The sequence below is a fragment of the Leopardus geoffroyi genome, chromosome D1 (assembly GCF_018350155.1).
Source record: "Leopardus geoffroyi isolate Oge1 chromosome D1, O.geoffroyi_Oge1_pat1.0, whole genome shotgun sequence".
Lineage (NCBI taxonomy): Eukaryota > Metazoa > Chordata > Mammalia > Carnivora > Felidae > Leopardus > Leopardus geoffroyi.
In genome coordinates, this window is record NC_059329.1 from 55,415,287 (window position 1) to 55,442,454 (window position 27,168).

At 49.6% G+C, this 27,168-nt stretch overlaps 2 long non-coding RNA genes across 4 annotated transcripts; both read left to right on the plus strand.

Annotated features, from left to right (window-relative positions):
- Window positions 1-42: 42 nt before the first annotated feature.
- LOC123601127 lies at window positions 43-26,983 on the plus strand. Of its 3 annotated transcripts, none has more exons than XR_006713980.1 (3): window positions 43-963; window positions 1,582-1,697; window positions 26,769-26,983. It is a non-coding gene; the product is annotated as an uncharacterized LOC123601127 (long non-coding RNA). The 3 variants fall into 3 exon arrangements; XR_006713978.1 differs by lacking the exon at window positions 26,769-26,983 and adding an exon at window positions 4,202-4,407; XR_006713979.1 differs by lacking the exon at window positions 26,769-26,983 and adding an exon at window positions 2,028-2,437.
- On the plus strand, window positions 20,473-22,431 carry LOC123601128. Its single transcript, XR_006713981.1, has 2 exons — window positions 20,473-20,564; window positions 21,746-22,431. It is a non-coding gene; the product is annotated as an uncharacterized LOC123601128 (long non-coding RNA).
- Window positions 26,984-27,168: the final 185 nt, after the last annotated feature.

Genomic DNA, 27,168 nt, shown 5'->3' on the forward strand with positions numbered 1-27,168 from the left:
CCTGACTTAGGGCAGCGGCAGGGTTGAGGACAAGAGACTGAGGAACACAACAGAAGGTCCGCAGAAGCCAACTGTGCCAGGAGCAGTCCCATGAAGTGCCGTAGACAGAGGTGCCAGAGGGACAATCCTAGCTTGCGGAACTCTGTGAGGCCAGATGGAGGGGCGGCATTTTAGTGGGACCTTGGGATGTGGCAAGGGCAGCCAGGGGGAACCCGTGATGCTTTGAGAGGCCACTCCAGGCAGAGGGAAGAGTCTGAGCGAGGGCACAGCGATGTCAAGTCCCAAGGAACGGTGATTCAGTCTGGTGTCCGTGCGTGTGTGTGTGTGTGTGTGTGTGTGTGTGTATGTGTGATTAGAGAAGGAGAGAGAGAGGATATGGCCAGGGCAGCTAGGGGTAGACCGTGGTGAGCCTCAAACACCAGCCTAAGGAGCAGGGTGGGTTGGGCCAGCCCTAGAAAATCACAAAGTCTTCTGTGCAAGGCAAGGGGCATGGTCTGAGCTGTGCTTCAGAAAGATGAATCTCTTACCATGTTCAGCACAGCTGAAGGGACAAGCCCTTCCCAGGGTGGGGAAATAGGTAGGTGGTCATTGGCATAGCCATTGTGAGAGATGATGCTCTGGAGAAGATTTCTAGCAAAAAAAAAAAAAAAAAAAAAAAAAAGAAAAAGAAAAGAAAGAAAGAAAAAGAAAAAAGAAAAAAAGAAACCAAGGGGAGAGGTGTGGGAAATATTGCAAAGGCAGCCTATGTAAGTAAGAGTCTAAAAGTGCTGATTGTCTGTTTGCTGTTTATTGTCCATTTACTGTTTATTGTCTGTTCACAGGGTCAGGCTCTGTGCTAGGCACTAAGGGTGTGGGCAGATTCAGGCGCAGTTTACAAGGATCCCTTGCTTGGAAGTCTTGGTGAACTCACAGACCAAGGCGGAGAAGAAAGGAAACGTTCGTCGCCTTTTGAGGATGTGCCAGGTACTGAGCTAGAAATTTGATATACATAATCGCACTTGATCTCAAAGCTATAGTCAAATGGGGCAAGTAAGCTTATCTGCATTTTTCAGATTTGGAAACAGATTCTAAAGGGTGAAGTGACTTGCCCAAGTTCACACCGGCTAATTTGGGGAAGCCTCCAAAGGCAGTGCTTTGTCTCTTATACCAGGAGTCTCCATTGAAGCCATCTAGACCTTTCATGAATTCATTTTCCTCACTGCATATCTACATATGCTATTACATATCAGTAATAGTATCAATGACTAGTAGTTGGGAAGTACCGAGAATTGTTCCAGGCACTTCAGGTATACTAGGCTAATTTAATACTTGCAACAATCCTGTGAGTTAGATACTAGTATTATCCCCATTACACAAACAAGGAGACTGAGACACAAAGGGGCTAGTAACTTATCCGGGGTCAAACCACTGGTAAGTGGAAGAGACAGGTTTTCGACCTTAGCAGGCTGTTTCAAAGCCCATGCTCTTAACCAATGTGGTATGCATAAATGATAACCAGACAGACTCCTACAGAGGCAAAAAGTAAATCACCAGGTCTGCTTGCTTGCAGCATTTTATATCTATACATGTTTATTCCTTCAGCACTTATCGAAGTGTTTTTTGCTTGCCGAATCCTATGTTTAGCACACCAAGGATCCAGGGATACCTACGACAAGAGCCTGCCCTCAACTCTGGTGGGAAGACATAGAAATGAACAGGTATGGTGAGGTACAGGGAAACCATCGGAGGGTTTGATCAGAGGGAGGTCTGACATGATCTAAATTAAGTTTTAACGTGAACATCATCGCTCTGCTTGCTGTGTAGACAATAAACCTTAGGAGGGTAAGGGTGGGAGTCAGAAGACCAGTGAAGGTTGGTGCAGTTGATCAGAACAGAGACACAACGGTGGCCTGGGAAGTTGCATCACAGCCAGGGGGTCCCTGGTTTGGCCAAGAGCTCTGTTTTAATACTCTGGGGAGCAGGGAGACTAGGGTTTTCCACTAACTCGTGGCTCCCCCACTAATGGGCCTTGATGGGTCTCTGAACAGGTCTTTTCATGACCAATGTGAGATGCTTGGGTCAGAGTGCCTCTAAGGTTCCTGTCTTCTCTAAGGTTCAATGTCATTACCCTGCTTACCTTCTGCCAGTGACTTTGTACAGCTATGTAAACCCTGTCCCATCGCCTCACGGAGCCACCTCCCACATCATTTTCTGCCACTTTCCGAATCATTGATCTACTCCAGCCACACTGGCTTCCTCTTTGTTCCTCAGAGAGTCAAGCTTGTCCCTACCTCAGTGCCTTTTCACCTGCTGTTCCCTCAACTTAGGAAGTACTTGCCCTCGATCGTCACATGGTTGGGTCCTTCTCACCCTGATCTCAGCTGAAACTTTGTTTGCTCAGAGAGGCCATTTCTAACTGCCTTGACTTAGGTGGATCTGAAGTCTGCCATATTGTTTCTCCTAGTTTACATTTGTCTTAGAACTTATAATGAACTGAAATCCTCTTACTTAGTTGTTTATATCTTTATTGTCTATTTCCCAATACAACATCAGTTCCATGAGAGCAGAGACCTCGTCTGTCTTTGTTCATTATGATTATCCAGTGCTTCGAGCAGTGTGTGGTCAGTACCTAGACGCTCAATAAGTATTTGTTGAATCATCGAGTGAATAAATGAATGGATGAACGAGCCATCTTTCAGATGTTTGTAACATATAATCTAGAGCAGGATGTTATCCATTTTCTGAATCAGATTTTTGTAATTTAAAAAAAATTAATTTTTGTTTTTGAGAGAGAGAGAGAGAGCACGTGAGTGAGAGAGTGCATGAGTGAGAAGAAAGGGGCAGAGACAGAGGGAGAGAGAATCCAAGCAGGCTCTGTGCTGTCAGTGCAGAGCCCAACGTGGGGCTCAATCTCATGAACCATGAGATCATGACCTGAGCCAAAACCAAGAGTCGGACCCTGAACTGACTGAGCCACCCAGGTGCCCCCGAGAGAGAAAGAATCTTAAGCAGGCATCACGGTCAGTGCAGAGCCCGACGAGGGGCTCGATCCCACAACCGTGAGATCATGACCTGAGCCAAAGTCAAGAGTCAGATGCTTAACTGACTGAGCCACTCAGGGGGGTCCCAGAAATTTTAAAACATTTAAATAATTAAAAGCACAGATCTAAGGACAGCAATGAGTACACATTCTCCTGAAGTATTATGTTTTTTTTTTTTTTAATTTTTTTTTTTCAAGTTTATTTATTTTTGGGACAGAGAGAGACAGAGCATGAACGGGGGAAGGGCAGAGAGAGAGGGAGACACAGAATCCGAAACAGGCTCCAGGCTCTGAGCCATCAGCCCAGAGCCCGACGCGGGGCTCGAACTCACGGACAGCGAGATCGTGACCTGGCTGAAGTCGGACGCTTAACCGACTGCGCCACCCAGGCGCCCCTGAAGTATTATGTCTTTAAATCATGGAATCATAGACTGCTCAGGTTGGATGGGAACCATCTTAATCTTCAGAGTCAGGCAGATCTGGGTTCAAATGTTGGCTCTGTCACTTGCTAGCTCCACAAACACATAAGTCACTTAACCTCTTGAGCCTCAGTTTCCACAGCTATAAAATGGGGATTATAATGCTTACCTTGGAGGAGGCATTAAGTCAGATATTAGATACAAAGCGCCTGGGACACAGTTGGTGCTCCGTCAATGTTAATTCTTCTTCCCTCTGTGGAGGGACTGCGTAGGTCCTGATAACCAATATATGTTGAACAAATGGTGGGGCCTACTCCAAGGACCTCATTCTGCTGATGAGGAAACCGTAACCCAAAGAGTCACAGTGACTCTCTAGGTCGTGCGGCATGAGGACGTCAGAGTGTGGCTTACGGCATGGCTTCATTTACAGCCCAGCATTTTTATATCCTCCCTATACTCTCCTGCTTTGGTTTTCTTCCCCGCCACGCACAGCATTCCGGGGCCTGAACTGGGTTTTCTGTGCATCCACACAGCTACTCAAACCTCAGGGGGATTTGGGGGCTGTGGGGAGGCCTGGACCAGAGCTCGTAAACAAAGTTCAGTACTTCACAAGCTTTGTAAAAAGTGTTTACACACAGGCTTACTACTGGCTTCTAGTGGTAAACTGTCCCTGAAATGAGTCCTCACTGGCTAGAAGTACAGGCAGGGTCACACTATTTATATTCACCAGGCCCCCGCAGTGTTCGTGTATCATTCTGTTCAGTTCACAGCACTCCCTGAGGCCACCCCACTGCCTGGCCTTGTGCTGGGCCCTGGACCTCCGACTCTGAAGACCAGTGAAACCAGTTCAGGGGCAGAAGCAGAGATGGATGTAGGCAATTATCACACAACGTTCTCTGAGCTGACACAGAGAAATGCAGGAATCTGAGGGATCCCAGATGGGGGGGGGGGGGCCCTAGCCCAGCCTGGGAGAAGGCTGCGGGGAGGGCTTCCTGGAGGAGGTAACATCTGAATTTTATTTTATTTTTTTTCCCTATACGAGGAATATTCTCTTGTTCTGGAAACATGGCTTTAGCAACCCTGGAAAACACGAGGTTGAGGGGGAACTGAACTGCCCCAAAGCACTCTTAATTTTTGCTTCTTGGAGGTTTGGATAATCTTGATTGGCCCGCGTGATCCTAATGTGGGCACTTTTGCCATAATGTCATATGCATGGCCCTGAAAAGAAAACAAACGAAAATCCTTTTGCAAAATCCCCTGGTGTAAAAATGATAGGGTTTCACAACAACAGTGGAATAAGTTAAAACCTACGGGTCTTTGTAAGCAGAACTCTAACAAAAACAGCACCAATCCTAATAAACGGTGGCTCAGTGGCTGCCGGCCTTTTTACCCAGCATCAAGGTCACTTTGTGCTAGCAGCCTTAAGCCTGAGGTACCTCGTCCCAGATGTAGGATTTTTGCGGCATTTGCCTCTGACGGAACCGGATTCATCAAAGTGACAACTGTGGAGTTGCCCCCCTCTGGGATCCCTCAGATTCCTGAGCTATGATTTAGACTTCTTCAAAAGCTAAAACAGTTTCTCATAAATACAAGAGGAAGTGTCTCCACAGTTTCTTCATCTGCACGATCCGCTTCCTCAGAGAGCCTAACATAGTGGAAAGGACAGTGGTTCCTGAAGCCACTAAATCAGCAACAACAAATACCAGAGAAAAGCACTTCTGCAGGGTTTTCAGCATTTCTGTGAGATCTTCTGAAAAGGCTAGAGCTTCCTCTTTAGTTGTGAGAAAGCTTGTTCCTAATTGCCTCAAAACACAAGCATGCTGGAATATATTATACAGGAATCAATATGGCTCCCACATAATATGGACACTACAGCCCTCCTTACCAATCGTGTGCAACTACTCCTGTGAGAGAAACCCGCGTTTCAGCAGAACAGACCGTTCTGAATCTTCCCTGGGGAGGAACATTTCGAGTGGTTTCTTCTGCAGGAAGTTTTCCCAGAACCTCTGGTCTCTTCTTTCTTCCTGCTAATGGTCAGAGCCCATTCTCCCTTTACAGTGCAGGCGACCTGTGACAGGACGCTCTTTTCTTCAGCCATCACAGCAGTTTTGTGGATGAAGACATGCAAGTGACAGGCACCATCCCCACTGATCCCTCTCAGGGGGAGGAGGAGGGATTTAATCACTGCTGAGGGCTCCCGGGCCGCAAGGCTTGTGCCAGACATCTGCCATATGGCACTTAATTTCATCTTTACAGCAGCCCGCTGAGACCAAGGAAGGTTTAATTCCGAAACAGTTTGATGTTGCCTTCACTTCTCAGGGGAGGGACCAGGAGCTCAGAGATGTTTAAGGTGACCTAGCTGAGCAGTGGTAGGGTAGAAAGAGAACCCACCCTGCGTGAAGATAACACCTGTGGTCTTTCCCTACGGTTCCTCAAGGAGGCAAGCTGGCAACTGGCAGCATAATGGATGAGCTTACCCCTCTGCAGAGCAGCCCTGGAAAGCCTGGATGCCTCCCAGGCCCAGAGCAGGAAGCTTCTACCTGAGCAGGACCACGTGAATAATGACTCTCATTTAGGGGAGCATTTATTATAAGCCGGGCACTATGCCCAATGGCCCACAATATTATCTGTCTAAACTTCTCCCAAACTCTGTGAAATAAGGATTTTAAAGCCCAAGTTGCAAGCGAGGGACCTGGGACCAAGAGAAGTTCAGCAACTTGCCCAAAGGGCTTGTTATGCAAAGGGTGGAAATCTGAATCTACCTCCCACAGATTCCATGTGAATCTAGAATCAGTGAAGCCCCACAGGGTTGAGACAACTTCCTGTTTGTCTCAGAGTGTCCATGGAGGCACTAAGGACCAAGGGAAGAGCAATGTACATGGGATTTACTAAGAGACTAAAACCCTTACTGTGAAGATACACAGAAAGCTGGAGAAGGGGGAGGTGAGGGTTTCACTGGAGAGTGGACGGTATTGTCCATCTCTGTCCCTGCCTGTGCCCCATCCTGACTTCCACATGGGAAGGCTAAAGGGGATCCTCTTCCTTACTGAAGCCAACTGAGGGGGCTTCCAGGAAACCATCCAGAGAATGTGGCTTCGACATTTTGTGAGCGTAGAGATCAGTACCTGATCCGCACCTAAAAACGTGTATTGGCTAGAGGCTTGGTTAGAGCGCCCACTGGTGGCAAAATCAGGAGATGGTTTTACTTTAAGAACAGCCCAGGTTCTGGCTGAGCAAGGGGGTTTTTGCAACCGGCCAGATGTGCCCCCAAGGAGAAGAGTTGGATTAAGAGGGCAGGTGGCCTCTCAGAGGGGACAGGCTGGAGCTGAGCTGAGACGAGAGGAGAGCTTTCAGCCAGAGAAGGCAAAGCCATATCAAGGGACTTCCCCAGGGATGGGGAAGGGCTGTGAGGGACCCACAGATCCTCCCAAAAGACAAATGTCAGTGATTTTGCACAAGTATCTTGAAGAAGGACCCAATGCCAGGTTAAATCTGCAACGGTCACATTAATCCTTGTCTGTTCCTGATCTCCACTTGCACCTCCCAGTGTGCTGGAGGGGAGTGAGGGTGGGGGCACAATAGCAGCTAGAGAATGGGGGTAGAGGTGCCAGGCCCACCAAGGGGACCCACTCAGAGACCACTAGCTTTGGACCACACCCCTTTGGACCCTGGACTCCGTCACTCCCTTCTGAGGCCAAGGGGACAATCATTCAAAATAGTTCATTTTTTTATAATGATGAAACACTCCACATCTGGAATGAATCCTATTTTTTTTTTTTCATATTAGTAGGGGCCAGCCTAATATCTCTTTAGATATTGCCATTCTTTCGCTCTGCAATAGAAGTGAGAGGTGCCTGTTGCTTTATTTTATTTATTTTTTTTTAATTTTTTTTCAAGGTTTATTTATTTTTGGGACAGAGAGAGACAGAGCATGAACGGGGGAGGGGCAGAGAGAGAGGGAGACACAGAATCGGAAACAGGATCCAAGCTCTGAGCCATCAGCCCAGAGCCTGACGCGGGGCTTGAACTCACGGACTGCGAGATCGTGACCTGGCTGAAGTCGGACGCTTAACCGACTGCGCCACCCAGGCGCCCCAGGTGCCTGTTGCTTTAAATGAGCATGTAGTTACACCGTGGCTGCTCAGTTCCTTCCCTTATCTTCTGTGAGCACAGATGTTCCTAAAGGAAAGCCCCCCTTCGGAGAAGAATCTTACACAAGCCACAGACAGGAGGAGGTAGTGGCATGGTGGAGCCCAGCACTGAGCAGAAACTTTGTGCCCTGAGAAGAAACTTTCTCATACTCCTCGGGAGGTGGATGAGGAACTCTGTGTGTATGAAGACATGAGGGGAAATGCCCGTCCCCTCAGACAGGGCTCACAGGTCACTGTGTCTCTTCAAGGTCCCCAGGGGGACTGTGCCAAGCTAACCACGCCCAGGGGAGACCCCAAAACAAGCATCGCTTCCTTTGGGATCAGTGGGAGGCAGGTTGCACTTACAAAAAGATAGGTATTATCTTTTTCCTTTTAATATATGTATTCTTTTGTTAACAGACTTATTGGCATCTACTAGGAGTCTGCCACTGTGCTCCATTCTGGGTATAACTTGCAGATTTAATAAGAGCCTTTCGGGAAAACAAGAAGTATCACCTCACTAAATGTACATGTCAATTTCCAGATATTCCCCTCCTCCCCGCCCCGCCGCCATTTCAGAAATCAACACAAGGAGGACAAGTATGTCGTGGAGGTGAGGAGCCATGGCAGCTCTCTTGGATGGGGCTGTTCTGGTGCCATCCTATGTCTTACTGGGTCTCTCTCCAGAGCTGGACTCTGAACCTGGTTCCCTGCTTGGCCAGGATCCAGCTCCAAAGATGCCTGGAACCTGGGACTCAAGTGCTCAGGAGGCCCTATCAGGCCATCTGGGCAAGCCCTGGATGACAGAACGGGGTGGGGCCCTTGTCTCCAGATGGCTCCTGTAGCCAGACTAAAAACAGTCAGTGAGCGTTTTTCCACTGACACATCAGACTGAGATAGAAGGACACTCACAGGATTTGCTGGGACTAAAGGATTCAAGGGGGATGACAATGAAATACAGTGGGCTCCTTTTAATTTTTTTCTTTTCTATTGTGTAAGTCATTTATGTCCCTTGTTGAAAAGCTGAAAAATGCAGAGAAGGCGAAAGAAGACTAGCCATTAATTCCACTACCCAAAGAGAAGCACTTTTATCTTTTTCAAGTAAGCCCCACCCCCAATGGGGGGGCTTGAACTCACAACCCCAAGACCAAGAGTCTCATGCTCTACTGACTGAGGCAGGCAGGCGTCCCAGAACTTTTATCTTTTTTTAATTAAAAAAAAATTTTTTTTAACGTTTATTTATTTTTGAGACAGAAAGCATGAACGGGGGAGGGGCAGAGACAGAGGGAGACACAGAATCGGAAGCAGGCTCCAGGCTCTGAGCCATCAGCCCAGAGCCCGACGCGGGGCTCGAACTCACGGACCGCGAGATCATGACCTGAGCTGAAGTCGGACGCTTAACCGACTGAGCCACCCAGGCACCCCCCAGAACTTTTATCTTTTAATGTGTAGTGTGAAGAGTTGATCCACCTTTACCCTGCCTGCTGCCCTCCCAACACACGCACAACACATGCACACACATCACACACATGCACACATCACACACCACGCAAATACACACCACATATGCATGCACACCAAGTATGCTTACACACCATATACACGCCCCTGATAGGCATACACGCACTCACACCCACACCCATCATAAGGAGAACTAAAGAATTTCATAAAATCCTTTGACCAGGATGGTCAATTGGTTTTAATTGATTTTTTGAAAGGTGGGGGAGGGGCAGAGGGAGAGAGAGCAGGGTCCACACTCAGCCCAGAGCCGATGCAGGGCTTGATCTCAAGACTGTGACATCATTACCGTGAGATCATGACCTGAGGCGGAATCAAGAGTCAGATGCTTAACTGACTGAGCCACCAGGTGCCCCTGGTCGTTCCTTTATTTGAAAGAGGCAACCGGGGCGCCTGGGTGGCGCAGTCGGTTGAGCGTCCGACTTCAGCCAGGTCACGATCTCGCGGTCCGTGAGTTCGAGCCCCGCGTCGGGCTCTGGGCTGATGGCTCAGAGCCTGGAGCCTGTTTCCGATTCTGTGTCTCCCTCTCTCTCTGCCCCTCCCCCGTTCATGCTCTGTCTCTCTCTGTCCCAAAAATAAATAAACGTTGAAAAATTAAAAAAAAAAAAAAAAAAGAAAGAAACAGGCAACCAAGGGGCGGAATTTCCCCGAACCTACCAGGCCTAAAAACCACCTGGGACTCTATTAGAAGCACAGATTTCTGCCTTCACCCTCCCCCTCCCCCTCCCCCCCCCCTCCCCGCCCAAGGATTTTGATTCAGCACGTTTAGGGGAGGATTTAGGGTAAGGCTCAGACATCTTACTAAGCCCTCAGGTGACACTGACACAGGAGTTGGGAAACCTTACCTACAGGGACACTGTGTTAAAGGGTGATGGCACACATTTTGGTTCTTCTGATGGGTTTCCAGATAGAGCAGGAAATTAACTCCTCTCAGCAGCACGGGGGCTGGGGCTGGGGGCTTGCAGACTCTTGGCATGCTATTTAAATGAGCACATCTCCTGTCACTATCCCCTTTTAGGATCATCCCAACCATCTGTGCAGAAAGGTTTACCCCCTGCCCAGTTCAGTGTGTAATCTGAGGGGCACTGAAGGGACAGAGGAGTGAGGGCAAGGAGCTCTGTCCCTTCCCATATCTTCCAGGCCTCTGTGGAGAAGAATGTAGCCCAGTGGGCAGCGACCCCAAATAGCCAGGCGTGCTTCTCCGTGGACAACCCAAGAGAGGCAAGACTGAAGCTCCTCTGACCCCTGCCTAATTAGAGTTTCACTTTTTTTTTAATGTTTATTTTTGAGAGAGACAGACAGAAAGAGTGTGAGTGGGGGAGGGGCAGAGAGAGAGGGAGACACAGAATCTGAAGCGGGCTCCAGGCTCTGAGCTGTCAGCACAGAGTCCAACACGGGGCTCGAACCCACGAACGGTGAGATCATGACCTGAGCAGAAGTCGGACGCTTAAGCGACTGAGCCACCCAGGCGCCCCCTAGAGGTTCACGTTTGAAAGCAGAAAGAAAGACACCACAGGTACCAACCTACCTGCAGCACAATTGGTGCTTTTGTGTAAATTAGGAAAGAGCACCCCTCCTCACAACACTTGGCTTTAGTCTGTAACAACTGTCACAATATCTTGAGAAAGCAAGCACTCGACTACCACCCACTAGAAAACTTTGGTAACAAGCACACAACTCCTAGCGGTAAAGGGCACGTCCTGAGAAGGGGCACCGTGACCTACACTGCAGGCTGCATGCGACAGCCTTCCTTACAGGGGTCCGTGAATCTTCCAGATGAGGAAGCTGAGCAGAGGGAAGATGAAGAACTTGACCAGGGCCACGTAGCCAGTTAGAGATGGAATCAAACCCAGCCAGATTGACTCCACAGCCCAAGCTCTGCACGATTAGGCCACCGTTTTTGTTGAAAACGTTTGTTACTCCCACATCTCCCTGACACGCCCTTGACTATTATACTTAAAATGCCAAATTATAAACTCCAAACCTCACCTCCTCTTATGATGCTTTCTCTGATCTCACCAAGTGCAATTGGCTTCTCTGTTCCATGCTCCCCTCTCCCAGACTTTATCCAGCCCTCTATTGAAGCCTTATCTTTCTGAAACAATTTGGTAAGTTTACAGTCCTCTCTGCCCTGTGCGAGCAAATTCTTCAAGGGCTGCTGGGGAGACTACGAAGCACCAGCTCTGTGCCCCCAGAACCTGGCACTGAGCCCAGCACAGAGGAGCAGCTTGGTAATGAAGGATGAAAAGGAGGGAAATGAATTTGCACAGGGGACGATTGGACCTACACTGCCACTGCCCCCTATCCCCCAGGACCCCTCCAGCTCTGACCTTCATGAGTCCATGACTCAGCATTTGATTCTAAACCTGTGGCAGTGTTAGGGGGCAGAAACCATAGTGGTGCAGAACAGAGGGAGGCGAGATGAAGAATAATTGCCAGGAAAGGGTAACCTTGTCTGCTCAGAAGATGTCAGAGTGATTGGATGGGAATTGGTCTAGAAATCATGGAGCTCCTTGGAAGGCTTCTGTGAACCTATGAAATACCACTGAATGCCCGAGGGCGCCGCAGGGAGAGCGGCTGGAGAAGCTGTCAAGGTCATTGCCAACTTTGAAATCCCCCAGATGCTCCTACATTAATAGGTTTTCAGGGAAGGAAGGAAAAAAAAAAAAAAAAAAAAAAAAAGCAGTGAGCTGTCATTCCGGAGTCAGAGAACATTAATAACGCTCTCATTAGGAAAAGGTCAGGGGCTTTCTGCCAATTTCAGGCAAGTGTCCAAGGACATCCCGTGTGTGCAGAACTTCTGGAGGGACGTGTGAGAAACTAATGAGCTCAGGGGGGTAACGGCACAGCTAGCGAGGCCCCTGGTTCCATCCCCTTCCCTTCACTTAGTGGAATGTAACTGAGCCGCCACCATGGACCACGCCCTGCCAGGAGAGAAGAGCAGAGCTCAGTTGGATCTCAAGGGGCCAGTCGTGTGTCCCGCCCATTGGATCTCACTAAGACTGAGCACTACTAATCTGGGGCAGCTGATCTACAGACTAGCATTTGGTGTTGAATTAATTTCTTTAAATTTCTGTTTAATTCACTTGTCATTTGAAAAAAGAATTCCTGGGGTGCCTGAGTGGCTCAGTCCGTTAAGCGTCTGACTCTTAATTTCAGCTCAGGACATGAACTCACGCTTCGTGAGTTCAAGCCCCACATCGGGCTCTGCGCTGACAGCGCAGGGCCTGCTTGGGATTCTCTTTCCCTCACTCTCTGTGCCTCTCTGTCTGTCTGTCTCTCTCTCTCAAAAATAAATAAATCAACATTTAAAAAAAAGAAAAAAATTCCCAACATATCCAAAAGATTTGCAAAGTTGATCTTGCCCCTTCATTAATTCATTCAATGTATTTTTAATGAACATTTCATTGATTTTGTTTACCACATGCACCTGGACCAGCTCAACAGCACATTACCTTTGCCCTTTTTCTCTTCCGGACTCTTGGCCTTGGCAGGTCGGCCTCTCTCCACTTGGGGTAAGCTCCCAGGGCCCTTCTAGGTCAGAGATCCTGGTGCAATTTATTGGTGGCCTCTGTCCTACATGGATCGGGACACAAGAATCAAAAGGAATTGTGCCACTTAGAACCCAAACAAGCAAGCACCCAGCTGCTGCTTGGGTCCAAAGGGCTGCTTTCCCACATGACAGAACACGCAAGGCGGGGGACACACACACGGGGGCAGAAGTATCTTCAGATGCTTTGTCATTGTTTCAAGGAGTCCAGACTCCATATCTGTGAGTCCAGACTCCATATATTCCTCACAACAGAGCACATTGGTAAGTAATACTTATTGTGCCTTATGAAAGAATAGAAAAAAATGCACAAAGAAGACAGTAAAAATCCCCAGTGATTCATCTTTAAGAGTTAACCATGTTTAGCGGCGCCTGGGTGGCTCAGTCTTTTGAGAGTCCAACTCTTGATTTCAGCTCAGGTCATGATCCCAGGGATCGAGCCTGTGACAGGCTCTGGAGTAAGGAGCCTGCTTGGGATTCTATCTCTCCCTCTGCCCCTCTCCGCGATTTGAACTCTCTCTCTCTCTCTCTCTCTCTCTTTCTTAGAGAGAGAGAGAGAGGAAGAGAGATAACCTCTTTTAATATTTTGCTGTTTGCTATTTCACTTAAAAAATTCATATAAAGATACATACCTCTATTTTTATAAAACTAAGATTATGCAATATTTTTTAATGACCCACTTTCAAAACATAAATTACTGTGACTCTTTCCCCATACCTCGTATTTTATGATATTGCCTAGTACAGACATAACAGTTTATTTAACTTAACTCTACTGATTAAGTCATTCACAATTTTTTTCCTATTGTGCATAAGGTGAAATTTTATTTTTAATTGGTTAAGTTTATTTATTTTGAGAGAGAGAGAGAGAGAGAGAGAGAGAGAGAAAGCACATGAACACCGGCAGGGGAGGGGCAGAGAGAGGAGAGACAGAATCCCAAGCAGGCTCCACACCAACAGAACAGAGCCGGGTGCGGGGGCTCGAACCTGGCAACCGTGATACCTTGCCCTGAGCTGAGTGAGCTCACGAATCGGACACTTAACCGTCTGAGCCACCCAGGCGCCCCTCACAAGATCAAATTTTATTTTATTTTATTAATTTTTTTAAATGTTTATTTTATTATTTTTGAGACAGAGAGAGACAGAGCATGAACGGAGGAGGGGCAGAGAGAGAGGGAGACACAGAATCGGAAGCAGGCTCCAGGCTCTGAGCCATCAGCCCAGAGCCCTACGCAGGGCTCGAACTCACGGACCGCAAGATCGTGACCTGAGCCGAAGTCGGACGCTTAACCGACGGAGCCACCCAGGCGCCCCCATAAGATCAAATTTTAAAAGAGATGATGGGCGTTTCCTGCTAGCTCATTTTGTAGCCCTCTCCCCTGGTTTTCTCCTCTGCATTTCCCCACCCACACAGCAGCCACTCCAGAATATGGAGCCGACTCCCACCCCTCACTGTCGCCCACCCCCACATCTAATCCTGTGGTGGCCTCCTCTGCCGGCCCTCAGCCCCAGCTCAGACCTCAGCCACTCCCTGGGGACTATCACTGAGGCTCGGCCTCCTGGGGTTGCCCTCTAACTCCTCTTTGTCTCCATTCCGACTCATCTCAGAACCAGGATGGTGTTACCTTTACCCAGTAAGGTCCCTGAGGGCAGAGAGAGAAGCCAAAGCTGCTAGTCTTGGCAGAGGAGGACAACTGTGATTAAGGGGATCGCTGTACCTTTGTCTTAAGGGGGTAGGTCTCCAAGGGGACAGGGGAGAAATGGGTGACTGGCATCCATGTGGGAAAGGACCTTTATACCACTTGGGTGCTAGTTAGAAGTCCTGGGGGTCAGGTCACTGGCTGGGCGGCTGTGCTGCTGGAGGCCCAGCCCCCCTCTGCCAGCCGAAGCCCTTCCGGGTCCTCCCCCACCCACACCCTCTCTTAGGGATCTTCACCCTGGCAGGGGGTGTGGGGCCCAGGCCCTCCCTGGGGAACTTCAGAATGAGATGCTGAAAGCTGAATTCTGGGAAGATGAGGGCCCTCAGGGCAGGAGAGGCTGTGCATGTTTGAGGTTGCTCCAATGGCACACAAATGCCACTGTGGGTTTTGTAATCTTTCGGCTCAAGATTCTTCTTTAGTCCTGAGATGTGACACGGCCTCATGGGCACAGAGGGAAAACGACCTTGTGCTTTCCTTCTAAGGTCAGCTCGGAATCTCAGACCTTAGGGAGACCTCAAAGGCCTTTTGTTCCAGCTTCTCTGTTCTCTGCTTCACGTTGTCTGTCCATAGCAAGGCAAAAGAGGGCGGCTTCTCACGCCCTGCCTTCCCGGGGAGTCTCTCCTGTCTTTGCAGGCATCTTTAGAAAGCTATTCTGGGGCCAGGAGGGGAGGCCTTTCTCACATCCATGCCTCTGCTCTATGCCCTTCTCCATCTTGTCCACCAGGGCTTCTTCAGAGTCCAGCCAGAGGCCATTTCCCCCTCCTTGTATCTCAGACTGAGCTGACTCCATTTCTCTGGATTCTCTCACAGTGCCCTGAGCTTCTCACTACCGTTTGCAATTGTCGGTTTACTTGCCTGTGTTCTACCCCCCTTCCCCGCCAGCCTCTGGCCACCATGGACTCCTGAGGGTGGTACCTGGGCCGATTCATGTCTCTATCACTAGTGCCTGGCCCAAGGCTTGGCTGAGAGAGGAGGTTTGAATGAATGAATGAATGAATGAATGAGAAGGGAAGAAAGGAGGGTCTAAGGTCGTTTTAAACAGCAATAGCTCCTGTGCCGCTCTGTTATCCCAGACCCCTGATTTGCCTATGCCCTTCCCTATCCTTGATCCTCCTGGATCCTCACAGCAGCCCTGATTTGGGTCAGGGTGGGGACCTGCATGTTGGTGGGCAAATGAGGAAGCTGAGCTCTCAAGAGAAGTGCTTGCTCAAGGTTACCTCAGAGCCCCCGCCGTGAGAGACCAGGAACTGTTTTCCTTCCTTCCCCACATTTTCCTCAGCCCCTCCTGCCTGACTCATTTCCCCCAGGACTGCAGGAGCAGAGCTGGGACTCCTGGTAGGACCCGAGGGCTTGGGGACGCTGGGAAGTAATTCTGGGCAGTGAAGTGTGTGGGTGGAGTGCTGACTCCCCTGAGTGCGTGCGGTGGGGGGAGAGGGTAGGGTGCTTATGGCTCCCGGAGGACCCCGAAGCAGGTTTGGCACTGAGATATGTCTCCTTTCCACTCCCTACTCCTGAAAAGGAGATCACAGGAGGTCCCCCCCCAGTGTCCAGGAGGCTCCAGCCATATTAGCAGAGTCAACAGAATGTGTTGTACCATGGCAGATGCTCAGTAATCACCCACTGACATTGTTGGGTGACCTTAGGTAAGCCATTCAATTTCTCCGGGTCTCAGAGTTTGGGTCTAGAAAATTAGAAGCTTAAAGTCCTATCCTTAGGAACGAGAGACAGATTGTTGCCTCCCCGATTCTAGAGGACTGACCCAAGAAAGAGGGAGCACATTTGTTTGCGTAGCCCAATGAGCGGGATGATAGATGAAGGAAGGTGGAGGAGTGGGTATAGATTTGGAGTCAGTGATAATGCTGGGTAATTTACGGAGCATAGAGCAGATCTAGAATGGAAGGGGCTGCCTTAGGAGATAGTGAGTTCCCTGTCCTTGGAGGTGTGTACGTAGAGACCGGTGGCCATTTGGGGGCATGATGTAAAGATCATAGGATTGGACTAAATGAGATGTGAAGTCCGACTCAGAGAGCTTTGATTTTAGTTACCTTTGAAATTCCTTTGTGCCCAGCACCGTCTTTTGCTGTGTTAGCAGGGTAGTGGCGAGAGCTCAGTGCAGGAGCTGGGTGGCCTGAGGCTATTCACTCCTTAGGTAACCGTGGTGAGGTCTTGGATAAGTGGCTCCCTCCCGGGGCTACTGTTCCCTGATCTGTGGAATGGGAATAATAATCTCTGTCCTGTGGATCTTTCCAAGAACATGGTTATTAAAAAATACTTACAAGCTAGGAAAGCCCATGCAAATATGGAAGGTTAGCATTTGAAACAACTATATATATGTATATAGTTAAATGTAACAACTACACACACACGCACACACACACACACACACGCGCGCGCACACACACACACACACACGCACATATATAGTTAAATGTTATTCTGTGGGTTTACCCTTAAAAAAAAATCTTTGTACTGAAGTGTAATATGGATTCAGAAAAGTACATGTATCAAGGGGTACAGCTTGTTGAATTTCACAACACAGAGTGTAACCAGATCAACAGGACAGGGTATTACTGTCCTATATGCCCCCAGGGGGTGTCCTCAGGCCCCCCTTCTCGCAACAACCCATCCCCTAGCTGGGGTTCTTGCAGCTTCATTTATTTTGAAATAATTCTAGGACATTGCGTACGTATTGCCAAACTGCTCCTTCTCGAGGTTTGTGCCAAAGTTCTCTCTCTCTTGAGCTGGGCATGAGACTGGCTATTTTCCCATTCCTGCCTCCAAGGAGAGACCACCTCTTAGAAATGAAACAAAGCCAGTGCAAATGGATCTCCACAGGGTTTTAATTTGTGTTTTCTTTGAATGTTTATTTACTTCTGAGAGAGACAGACAGACAGACAGACAGCACGAGTGGGGGAGGGGGAAGGAGGAGAGAGAGAGGGAGACACAGAATCCGAAGCAGGCTCCAGGCTCCGAGCGGTCAGCACAGAGCCCGACGCGGGGCACGAACTCACGAACTATGAGATCATGACGTGAGCCAAAGTCTCAGGTCGCCTAACCGACTGAGCCACCCAGGCGCCCCTAATTTGTATTTTTTTTTATTACTAAGGGCAATTCGGGGTGGGGGGAGACATAGGGGGAATTCTGTGCTCCCACGTCCTTCCCTCCTTTCTCACATCTTCCCACTTACTTCCCACCCCTGTTCTCACCAGGTCGGGGACCAGGACCAGAGTTCACTCATTCTCTCTGCCACTGCATGTAGGGCCCTGGACAAACCACATACCTCCTCTCTGACCCTCAGTTTCCTCTTTTGTAAAAGGAGCTAACAATGCCATCTGGGCTCCTCACAAGGTTTTTGTTAAGATCTAAGCATTATCGCGGATAGGCAATTGCTCTGAAACATTACATGCTGTTCAGACGACAGATTGTATTGTTACTTTTAGTTCCTTTTCCTCTTTAGTTTCTGGCTACATGCCCCATTCGTTTGTCTTATCAGCGCCGGGCGTCAGTGAAATAATGGCCCAATCACCACTTGGGTCCTGCTTAGACCTAATGGCGTAGAGAGTCACAGGATTTCCGTACCAGTGTGGCACCCAGTACTGCCCAGTCAAAACTGACACAGGCCTGAATCTCAGCCTTGGGAAGTGGGGGAGTTGCCGGCACCATCCGAGGCCCTCAGTGTGATGGGGACTCTGAGGGTGGTGTGAACGTGCTGCAAACAGCCTTGATGTCCCCACTCTGGTGAGGGACCTGGGGCTCCAATGTCTTGGCTGAAGGGATGCCGCTACGAAGTGGCAGGAGCAGCCGGGATGCAAGGTGCCCCAACTTTTCCTGCCCCCCTGATTCTAGAGGCTAAATATTTCCCCTGCTGACCTACCTTCATGCCTGGGTATCCCCATATAACCAAACATTTTTAGTTAAATCTCTGCGGTCCTTGTTAAAGAGCCACGGACTTGGGCAGGGACTATGCCATACTCATCCATAATTGGCAGTGACCCATGAGACATCCTTGGGTACACCTCATGCTGAACAGGGCCCCAGCATGGGCCGGGAGGAGGCCTGGACAGGAAGGTCAGAGGACCCCGGTTCAAATCCAGGCCCACTCGACTGGGTGGCTTTGAGCAGGTGAAGAATGAAGGCTTGGGCCCACAAGGCCTTTCTCTGAGGGGGTTCCCAACCCCAGAGGAACCGCCCTTGGCCAGCGAGATAACCAAGCAGGGGTGACTGGCCCTGCTCAGAGGTCTCTGGACTGGGCTGGAGTGGGGATCAGAGCCGTCGGATCACTAGCCTCAGGACCTCAAGTCCCTTCCAAGGTTCCCACCAAACCCCAGCCTCAGATACTGTGAGGGAAGAGCCAAGGAGGCTGACACTCTAGAATTTTCTGTTTCTGATTCTGTAAGGTTAGCATTGTGCTTACCACATACGCACTTTATTTATGGGCTCCAGAGTCAGACAGACTTGCTTTTTTTTCTTTTTTTTTTTTAAATGTTTATTTATTTATTTTGAGACAGAGAGAGCACCTGTGCATGAGCTGGGGAGGGGCAGAGAGAAAGGGAGAGAGAGAATTCCAAGCAGGTTCTGCGCTGTCAGCATGGAGCTGGTCGCGGGGCTCAATCCCATGAACAATGAGATCATGACCTGAGCTGAAATTAAGAGTCAGGTGCTTGGGGCGCCTGGGTGGCGCAGTCGGTTAAGCGTCCGACTTCAGCCAGGTCACGATCTCGCGGTCCGTGAGTTCGAGCCCCGTGTCGGGCTCTGGGCTGATGGCTCAGAGCCTGGAGCCTGTTTCGGATTCTGTGTCTCCCTCTCTCTCTGCCCCTCCCCCGTTCATGCTCTGTCTCTCTCTGTCCCAAAAATAAATAAACGTTGAAAAAAAAATTAAAAAAAAAAAAAAATAAAAAAATAAAAAAAAAAAGAGTCAGGTGCTTAACCAACTGAGTCACCCAGGTGCCTCCAGACTTGCTTTTGAAATCTGAAATCCGGGGGGCACCTGCCTAGCTCAGTCGGTGGCGCATGCGACTCTTGATCTCGGGGTCGTGAGTTCAAGCCCCACATTGGGCGTAGAGCTGACTTAAAAAAAGAAAATCTGAAATCTGTCACTTACCTGCTGTGTGACCTTGGGTAAATCAGGTAACCTCTCTGAGCCTCAGGAGTCCCATCTGTGAAACATCTTCCTGTATAGTGAGGATGAAATAAGTCAACATATAAGCAGTGACTATTTGTTGAATTAACACACACACACACACACACACACACACACCTGAGAAAAATGTTTTAAAATTCTGTAAAGCACAAAGATTGGAAGTTATTTAATCAGAGGGGAAGATGTCAAGGCAAGGCAGTCCTTGGTGACTACCGAAATCCACTGCTCGTTCAGACTCCTACTTCTGCGAGTCCCCCTCTGCTCTCCCCTCCTGGGGATGCCTCCCTGACCCAAGCCTCAGGCCAGAAACAGGGGGTGTAAGAAAAGGGGCAAATGGGTGGAGAAAGAAAGACGTGCCGTTGGCTGCACCCTCTGGTGGGAATGGCCCTGACAGGTCAGAGACCTGGATTCTGCTCCTGGCTCTGCCACCAACTCGATTCTTGCAAGGATCCCTGGTTCCCCCACCACTCTGTCAGATGGGAACTCGGGCTCTGTTCCCACTTATGCCACCTTCTGGTGCAGTCCTGGGGAGCCGCCAGGGTCAGGGTGTCTGGGCTGTGGCCAGACTGTGGTGTCTTCCTGACAATTGCAGGGCTTCAAAGTGTGTGTGGGTGGATCCTGAGCCCTGAGGCCTGCCGTCTCACCCCCTGGGCTGCCCCGATCCTTTGAGTCACTCTCTCAGCATCCTGTCACCTTTGTGCTAGGGTTTTATTCTTCTTGTCACCTCTCACTCCCATCTCCTAGAAAATTATCTTCGTCCTTCTTGATTTTTTTTTTTTTCTCTTTCTTTTCTTTACGTTTTGAAACAGATTCACTCTGTGGGGAGAACAGAATTTGGAATAGCGCTTCTGAGTACAAGTCCCCGGGGTCGGCCGCCTACTCTCTGGGCATCATCTTCCCCGTCTGTGAAACGGGTTAGTGATAAGGCCTGCCCTGCCTCCCTCATGAGAAGGTTGTGAAGAGTAAATGAGGGATGGGTGTGAAATGTAAGCTCTGTGCAAACTTTAAAATGCTGGCCGAACCTGGTGATGTGGTCGAATCATCAGGATTTGTTTTTGAAGCCCCAAAACTACCATCACCACCGTCGTTGTGGGTACCGACATACCAAGCATGCACGTGTGAAAGTTTGAAACTTACGGAACATGGAAGTGAAATGTTGGCACATTTGGAAAGAATGAGATTTCTGGGCCTTTCTGGTGCGTGGGGAAAGTTTGTGCTGTGTGCCACCGCAAACGTTATGGGGCGTGCCTCCTTCGGTCTTTTTCGTAGGGGTTCACAGACCCTTGGTTAGAAGGAGCCCCTTGCCCTCTGAGGCGGACTCAGGTTAACAGCTGGGGAAGCAGGCTCGGGGGGGACTGATTGCCGGTAGGGTTGCTGTTGGGATGGATGAAGCACAGATCTAGTCACCCAGGAGGAAGTCAGAACAGAGGTAGTTCCCTGCCAAGGATCTGGAGAGGAGGAGGGGATACTCACGGGGGACTCATTCCCCATCCCAGCTTCAGGTGGTGAAGCACACACCTGCCACCTGAGGGAGAGAGGAGGGGACAGGGACAGAGGAGCTGGAAGTCTGAAGAGCTGGTTTCTGCCATGAGCTTGCTGTGCAGCCTTGGGGAAGTCACTTAACCCCTCTGGGCCTCCATTTAACTGTCAGTAAAATGGATGAAACGGACACATTTACTTATTTTCAGGGAAGTATTGACAACCAGCTATGTGCCAGGCACCAGCCTAGGTGCTAGGGACCCTTTGGAAAGCAAGTTCTTGCCCTCAGGGCAGAGTGTAAGCTGGAAAAATAAACCGAAAATAAATGTGATCAGTGTCACTCTGGAGGGAAGGTGAGATACTGGGTTAATGCAGAGGAGGAGCATCTAACATTGCCTGGGGAAGAATGCGGGGAGGTGGTCAAGGGAGGCTTCCCAGAGGTGGTGGCATGGATGCTGAGATAGGAAGGCTACGTGGGAGGTAATCAGGCTGGTGGGTGTGAGGACAGGGAAGCATTTGTCGCCCCCTCCCTTACTCCTTCGACGGGGAGCTTTCTTCAGAACATGTTAGCAAAGGGAAGTTCTGTGTAGCCGCTCCTGAGAGGTCTGCTCTGAACCCCGAGAGAACGTTCCCTCCAAGCACCCATCCTGGTTCCTCCCCCCTTCTCACATGTCTGTACACGATGTTGGATTTAGCTGGCGGGTGGGGCAACTCAAGGGAATTACAGTGTTTGTGTCTGTGTGTGGGGAGAGGATTTTTAAAGCTTGTGCTAAGTATGACTTTGCCCACAGTCTGCGGGAAGCAACAAAAAGCTACGCCTCTTTTGTGGTCCGCTCGGTGCCGCTGTGTTCCAGACCAGCTTCTCTCTCCCCGCCCCCGTCTGTGACTGGCCTCGGGCTCCTCAAGGAAGTCCCTCCGTCTGGAGGAAAGCCCCAGAGAGAAGGGGAAGGCAGTTAGCAGGACAGAGGGTTTGGCTCTTGACGCCTCCAGTTCTTGGCTGGGAGTGGGGGTGAGGCAAGAGAAGTCCCTGGCTGAGAGGTGGTCTGTCGGAGGAACTGCGAGTCCTCTGTGTGGGCTGGAGTGGGGGGCGGGGGTCTTCGAGGAGAGTGTGAACCTGAGGGGGGCCTGGCCAAGCTCCCTGGGAGGCCATGAGACACAAGTATGACGAGAGATGAGCTCATGGGCAGGGCAGCACCTCGTAAACTTTAAAACACCTGCTACATGTGTTTCCTGCCACCTGTGCCTCTCTGCCCCGTCCCTGGAGGGGGCTCTGGCTGTCTGGCTTTGTCACTTGGTCCCCTTGCATCTTCAGCTGCTCTGGCCCGGGGCTTGGTTAGCAGTTCTCTTACCAGGGAAGCCAGAGGGGGTAAAACAGGGGCAGTGGGGCTGAGGGCACGTGGGGCCTAAGACTGGATTATTTTGGTTCTTTATTGCCTTGTAAGAAACCGCTCCAAAGAATAATGGCTTAGCACAACAATCCTTGTATTTGCTCATGATTCTACAATCAGGGCTGAGATTCCCCTGCTGGTTTTGTTGGGGGTCCCTCGCATGTTAAGCTGGTGATTTGGACCCTGGGGTCCAAGATCTGCTGGGATACAGGATGGTTGAGTTTTCTCTCTCCATATGGCCTTACGGCTTCTCTGCACGGTCTCATCAGACTCCATACGTGGCAGTTCTGGGCTCCCAAGATTGCAAAAGTGAAAGCTACCAGGCTGCCTTTTTTTTTTTTTTTTTTTAAAGTTTATTTATTTACTTTGAGAGAGAGAGAGAGAGACAGACCATGAGCAGGGGAGGGGCAAAGAGAGCAAATCCCAAGCAGGCGCCACACTGGTAGTGCAGCCTGGGGAGCGAACCCCTGAACCGTGAGATCGTGACCTGAGCCGAAATCCAGAGTCAACGCTCGACCGACTGAGACACCCGGCGCCTGTACCAGGCCTTCTTAAGACTTAGGTCTGGAACTGGCCCAGAGCCACTTCTATTGTGTTCTATTGATTAAAGCAAATCACAGATCCAATCCATATTCAAAAGGATGTTTCCACACTGGGTGATAATACTAGGAGGTGGGTCATGGGGTCATCAGTGTAACAGGACATCACACTGGTTGGTAGAGAAGGCCGCGTGTGTAAGAGACCTTATCCTTCAACTACCTTCTTTATGGATCTCACCATCTTGCCTCTGCAACTGGCCGAGCACATCCCCCTAAAGTCATTTTTAGGGTGTATCACATTTGGAGAAAGTGGTCAGGTATCCCTTTGCTCTCCATCAGTTCGCAGATGCCCTAATCCCACACAGACACTTGTTTGTCTCCACAGCTTAAGCCAAAGAGTGACGGTGGAATTTCAGACGGAGTGAGGCTGTCAGGAAGAGAGACGGGAATGGAAGGTTTGCCCTGCATCTCTATCCGTGACTGCCAGGCCCGAGGAGGATGGTTAGGAGATTGCCTAAGCACTGTGCCCTTACGAGTATCGGATCAGAAGGAAACTGCATGGCAATTTGGTTTTTGTTTTTAATGAAAACGACGGTTCATTTATTTTGTTTTATTTTTTAATATATAATTTATTGTCAGATTGGTTTCCATATAACACCCAGTGCTAATGTTTATGTATTTTGAGAGAGAAAGAGAGAGAGAGTGTGTGTGCACATGTGTGAGTGGGGAGGGGCAAAGAGCGAAGGAGACAGAACCCCAAGCAGCCTCTGCGCTGTCAGCACGGAGCCTGACGTGGGGCTCCATCTCACGAACTGTGAGATCATGACCTGGGTGAAATTAAGGGTTGGACGCTTAACTGACTGAGCCACCCGGGCGCCCCAAGGGTAATTTTGAAATGTACCGATGCAGGGGCGCCCGGGTGGCTCAGTCGGTTAAGCGGCCGACTTCGGCTCAAGTCATGATCTCACGGTCCGTGGGTTCAAGCCCCGCGTCGGGCTCTGTGCTGACAGCTCAGAGCCTGGAGCCTGTTTCAGATTCTGTGTCTCCCTCTCTCTGATCCTCCCCCGTTCATGCTCTGTCTCTCTCTGTCTCAAAAATAAATAAATGTTAAAAAAAAAAAAAGAAATGTACCGATGCAGAGGGTAGAACCTCTCTTCAGGCAAATTCCTAAGCATAATATGAGGTTCACCTGATAGCCACTGAAGAAACCCTGCCTGAGAATATTTTGCATCATAGCATGCTAACAAGTTTGGCAAAAGAAAGAATTTTCAAAAAAAAAAAAAAAAAAGTATTTTATGCTATTTATTATATGGCACTTATTACATGCCAGGCACTAGTTTAAGCACATTGTACATTGACTAACTTATTCCCTACAAACAAGCTTGTGAGATAGCAACCAACTCCATTTCACAGATGTGGAGACTGAGGCTCAAAGGTGAAATGGCTTAGCCCAGGCCACTTCGCTATAAGCAGCAGAGCTGGGCTTCGAGCCTGGGCCTTCACTGCAGGTTACGCTGCTTTTAAGGAGCCCTCATTCAGGGCCTTAACTCGATTTGGGAACCTGGGTTTTTTTCAGCCTGAAGTCGGGCTCTTTGACCTTACCTGAGCGGGAGGGCTGATGCGTTGAATCACCACTCAACTTTGGAAAAGCTGCTGCTTTTAAGAAGCAACTAGTTAGAAAATTTTTCCTGGCTTGACACTTCTGTTCCAAAAGCATTTTCTCTTTTTCTCTGTCTTCCTGTATCATGTACATGATAATTACATACTGTATATACACGTTACATATACACCTACATAAACACAAGTGTGTATTCCTAAATCTGGATATTTTGACTAATAGGTATGCACAATAAAATAATAAATAGCTTTTGGAATTAAAAAAAAATTTTTTTTAACGTTTATTTATTTTTGAGACAGAGAGAGACAGAGCATGAACGGGGGGGAGGGTCAGAGAGAAGGAGACACAGAGCCCGACGCGGGGCTCGAACTCACGGACCGTGAGATCATGACCTGAGCCGAAGTCGGCCACTCTAACCGGCTGAGCCACCCAGGTGCCCCAGCTTTTGGAATTAAACAGTAAACCCAGGAAGAAGCTCCTGCCTAGTTCAACGACCTAATCATATCCGTAAATACAACCACTGACACTTAAATAAATAAAAGAGAAGAATAAACACAGGCCATAGGACTTAACTGGATGGTTAAGGTGTGGAACTATGGACTGACATTAGGTATGGATGCCTAGAGCGGTTGCAATGCAATTAGATACCTGCAAACACTGGGCACTTGTACGTGTTGAGCAGTAGTGAACCTTACCACCACTGGACATTTTCCGATTGTGGATATCAGCTGTTGGTGGGGACGGTCACTGATGGACATTAGGTACTGATAAGTGTTAGGTGTCAGTGAACATTGGCTCCCTGGTGAGCACTGGCCAACACAGAGCACTGAGCACTGATGGGACAAGGCCCTGTTAACCTATGATGACCTCTACCATCGTGGTGGACATCAGGTAGGAACAGAGGGTAGGCCTCTGCCCCAGACATGCCTGGCAGCCTTGCCCAGAGACACATCCTGTGAGCTGGTGCGGAAGCATCTCTATCTCCATCCGCCCTTTCTCTCTGAGAGCCTTTGGCCGTGACAGTTTGGGGACTTCAAAGAGGTGGTATGGTAACACCCATGGAGGGAAACTCCTTGGCTCCCAGAGGGATGGGGTTACACACAAATCGACACAGACTCTCTGCTGCCATCCTGACCAAAACTGGGCGTTGGGACATTAGAAGGGTCTTGGGCTTGGTTTAACGCTCTGCTCTTGCCAACCCGAGATTCTTGAATGAGTACCCATATTGTCACTTTACATTGGGTCGCACGAATTGTGTAGTCAGTCCTGAAGAACAGAATCCTGGTCCCCTGCCATGCGACCTTGGGCTGCTCTTCTCTGGGCCTGAGTCTCTCCCTCTGTGAAATGGGGACCAGGAGGGGAAGAACTTTGACTTGGCTCTTTGGCTTTTCATGCTCTGGGGTCTAGAATCAGGGGTCTGATTGGAGACATTTAGAGTTGCATAACCTCCCCAGTTTACTTTCAACAGGAAAATAAATGGGATCCCAGTGTCGTTTTGGTTTCTCGGAGCACCTCTGCTCTCTCTGACACGTGAGGTCTGTACAGCTGGCCCAGCCACTGACATGGGACAAGCAAAAACGACTCACCATTGGTCAGATGCAGCCAGGCCCCGGCTGGTATCCTCACCTGTATGGGGACAATATTACTCGGGGCAGTTGTGAGGAGGAAATGTTAGCAGTACTCCAAGTCCCAGGAACATGTGTCCAGTAAGTGGCAGCTGATTATTAGTGAAACGTAAGGAAATGTTTGTGAGCCAGCCTGTGCTGTGGTGACAAACTGTGCCTCAGTCGTCTGCCCATCCCTAAAACCTGACTGGCATGTGTTGAAGTTCTAGTCTATGTCCGGCACACAGAGCAAAGATCCTGTGGATTAGAGTACTGTTCTGCAGCCACAATCCCGAACCTTTATGACACCCTTCGGTTCTGAGTCAGTTATCAAAACAGGAGTCTAAGACCGCATGATCCTCTGACCTATTTCAGAATTCTGTGATTGAGTGAAGGAGGGACCAAGCATTTATGGAGTGTCGATTTTGTGCCAGGCACTGTACTTGATTCTTTACAAACATTACTTCATTTGCTCATTCGGTCCTGTGGAGGGAGATATTTTCATCCCCATTTTCCAGGCCTAGAAAGGTACAGTGACTCGGCCAAAGTCACACAACTGGTTCGTGATGGACCCAGGATTTTAATTACCCCTTTTCTGTGAACTCCAAAATGGAATCTTTGCACTTATCCCTCTAAGTCTGTAATGTCCTCCTTCTCGGCCCCAGGATCCCAGGAGGGAGGACTGTAGCGGCACGAAGGCGCTGTGGCTACCGGAAGGAGTGCTCGCCTGCAAGCTACGCGACAGCTCGCTCCGGGGTGTCTGGCCATGCGTGGCCACGTGGTGGCGCTGCGGACTGGGAGCCTCCGGAGGGGCACGTGGACGCGGGGTTAGGTGAGGGCCGCTGGTCCCCGGGGGCTTTTGCTCTCCGGAAGGCTTGCAAGAGGCTGGAGCTGCGGGATGTGCGGGGTAGTGCCCCACAGGGCGGGGGAGTCCCACAATGTGATGGTCCCATCCTCGCCATAGAGCTTCATCCCTGCCGATTTTGCGGATGTGAATCTCCAGCTCAGGCCAGAGGTGACCTGCCCCGGAAGACACACTCACATGTCTCCCGCAGAAGGCTCGGC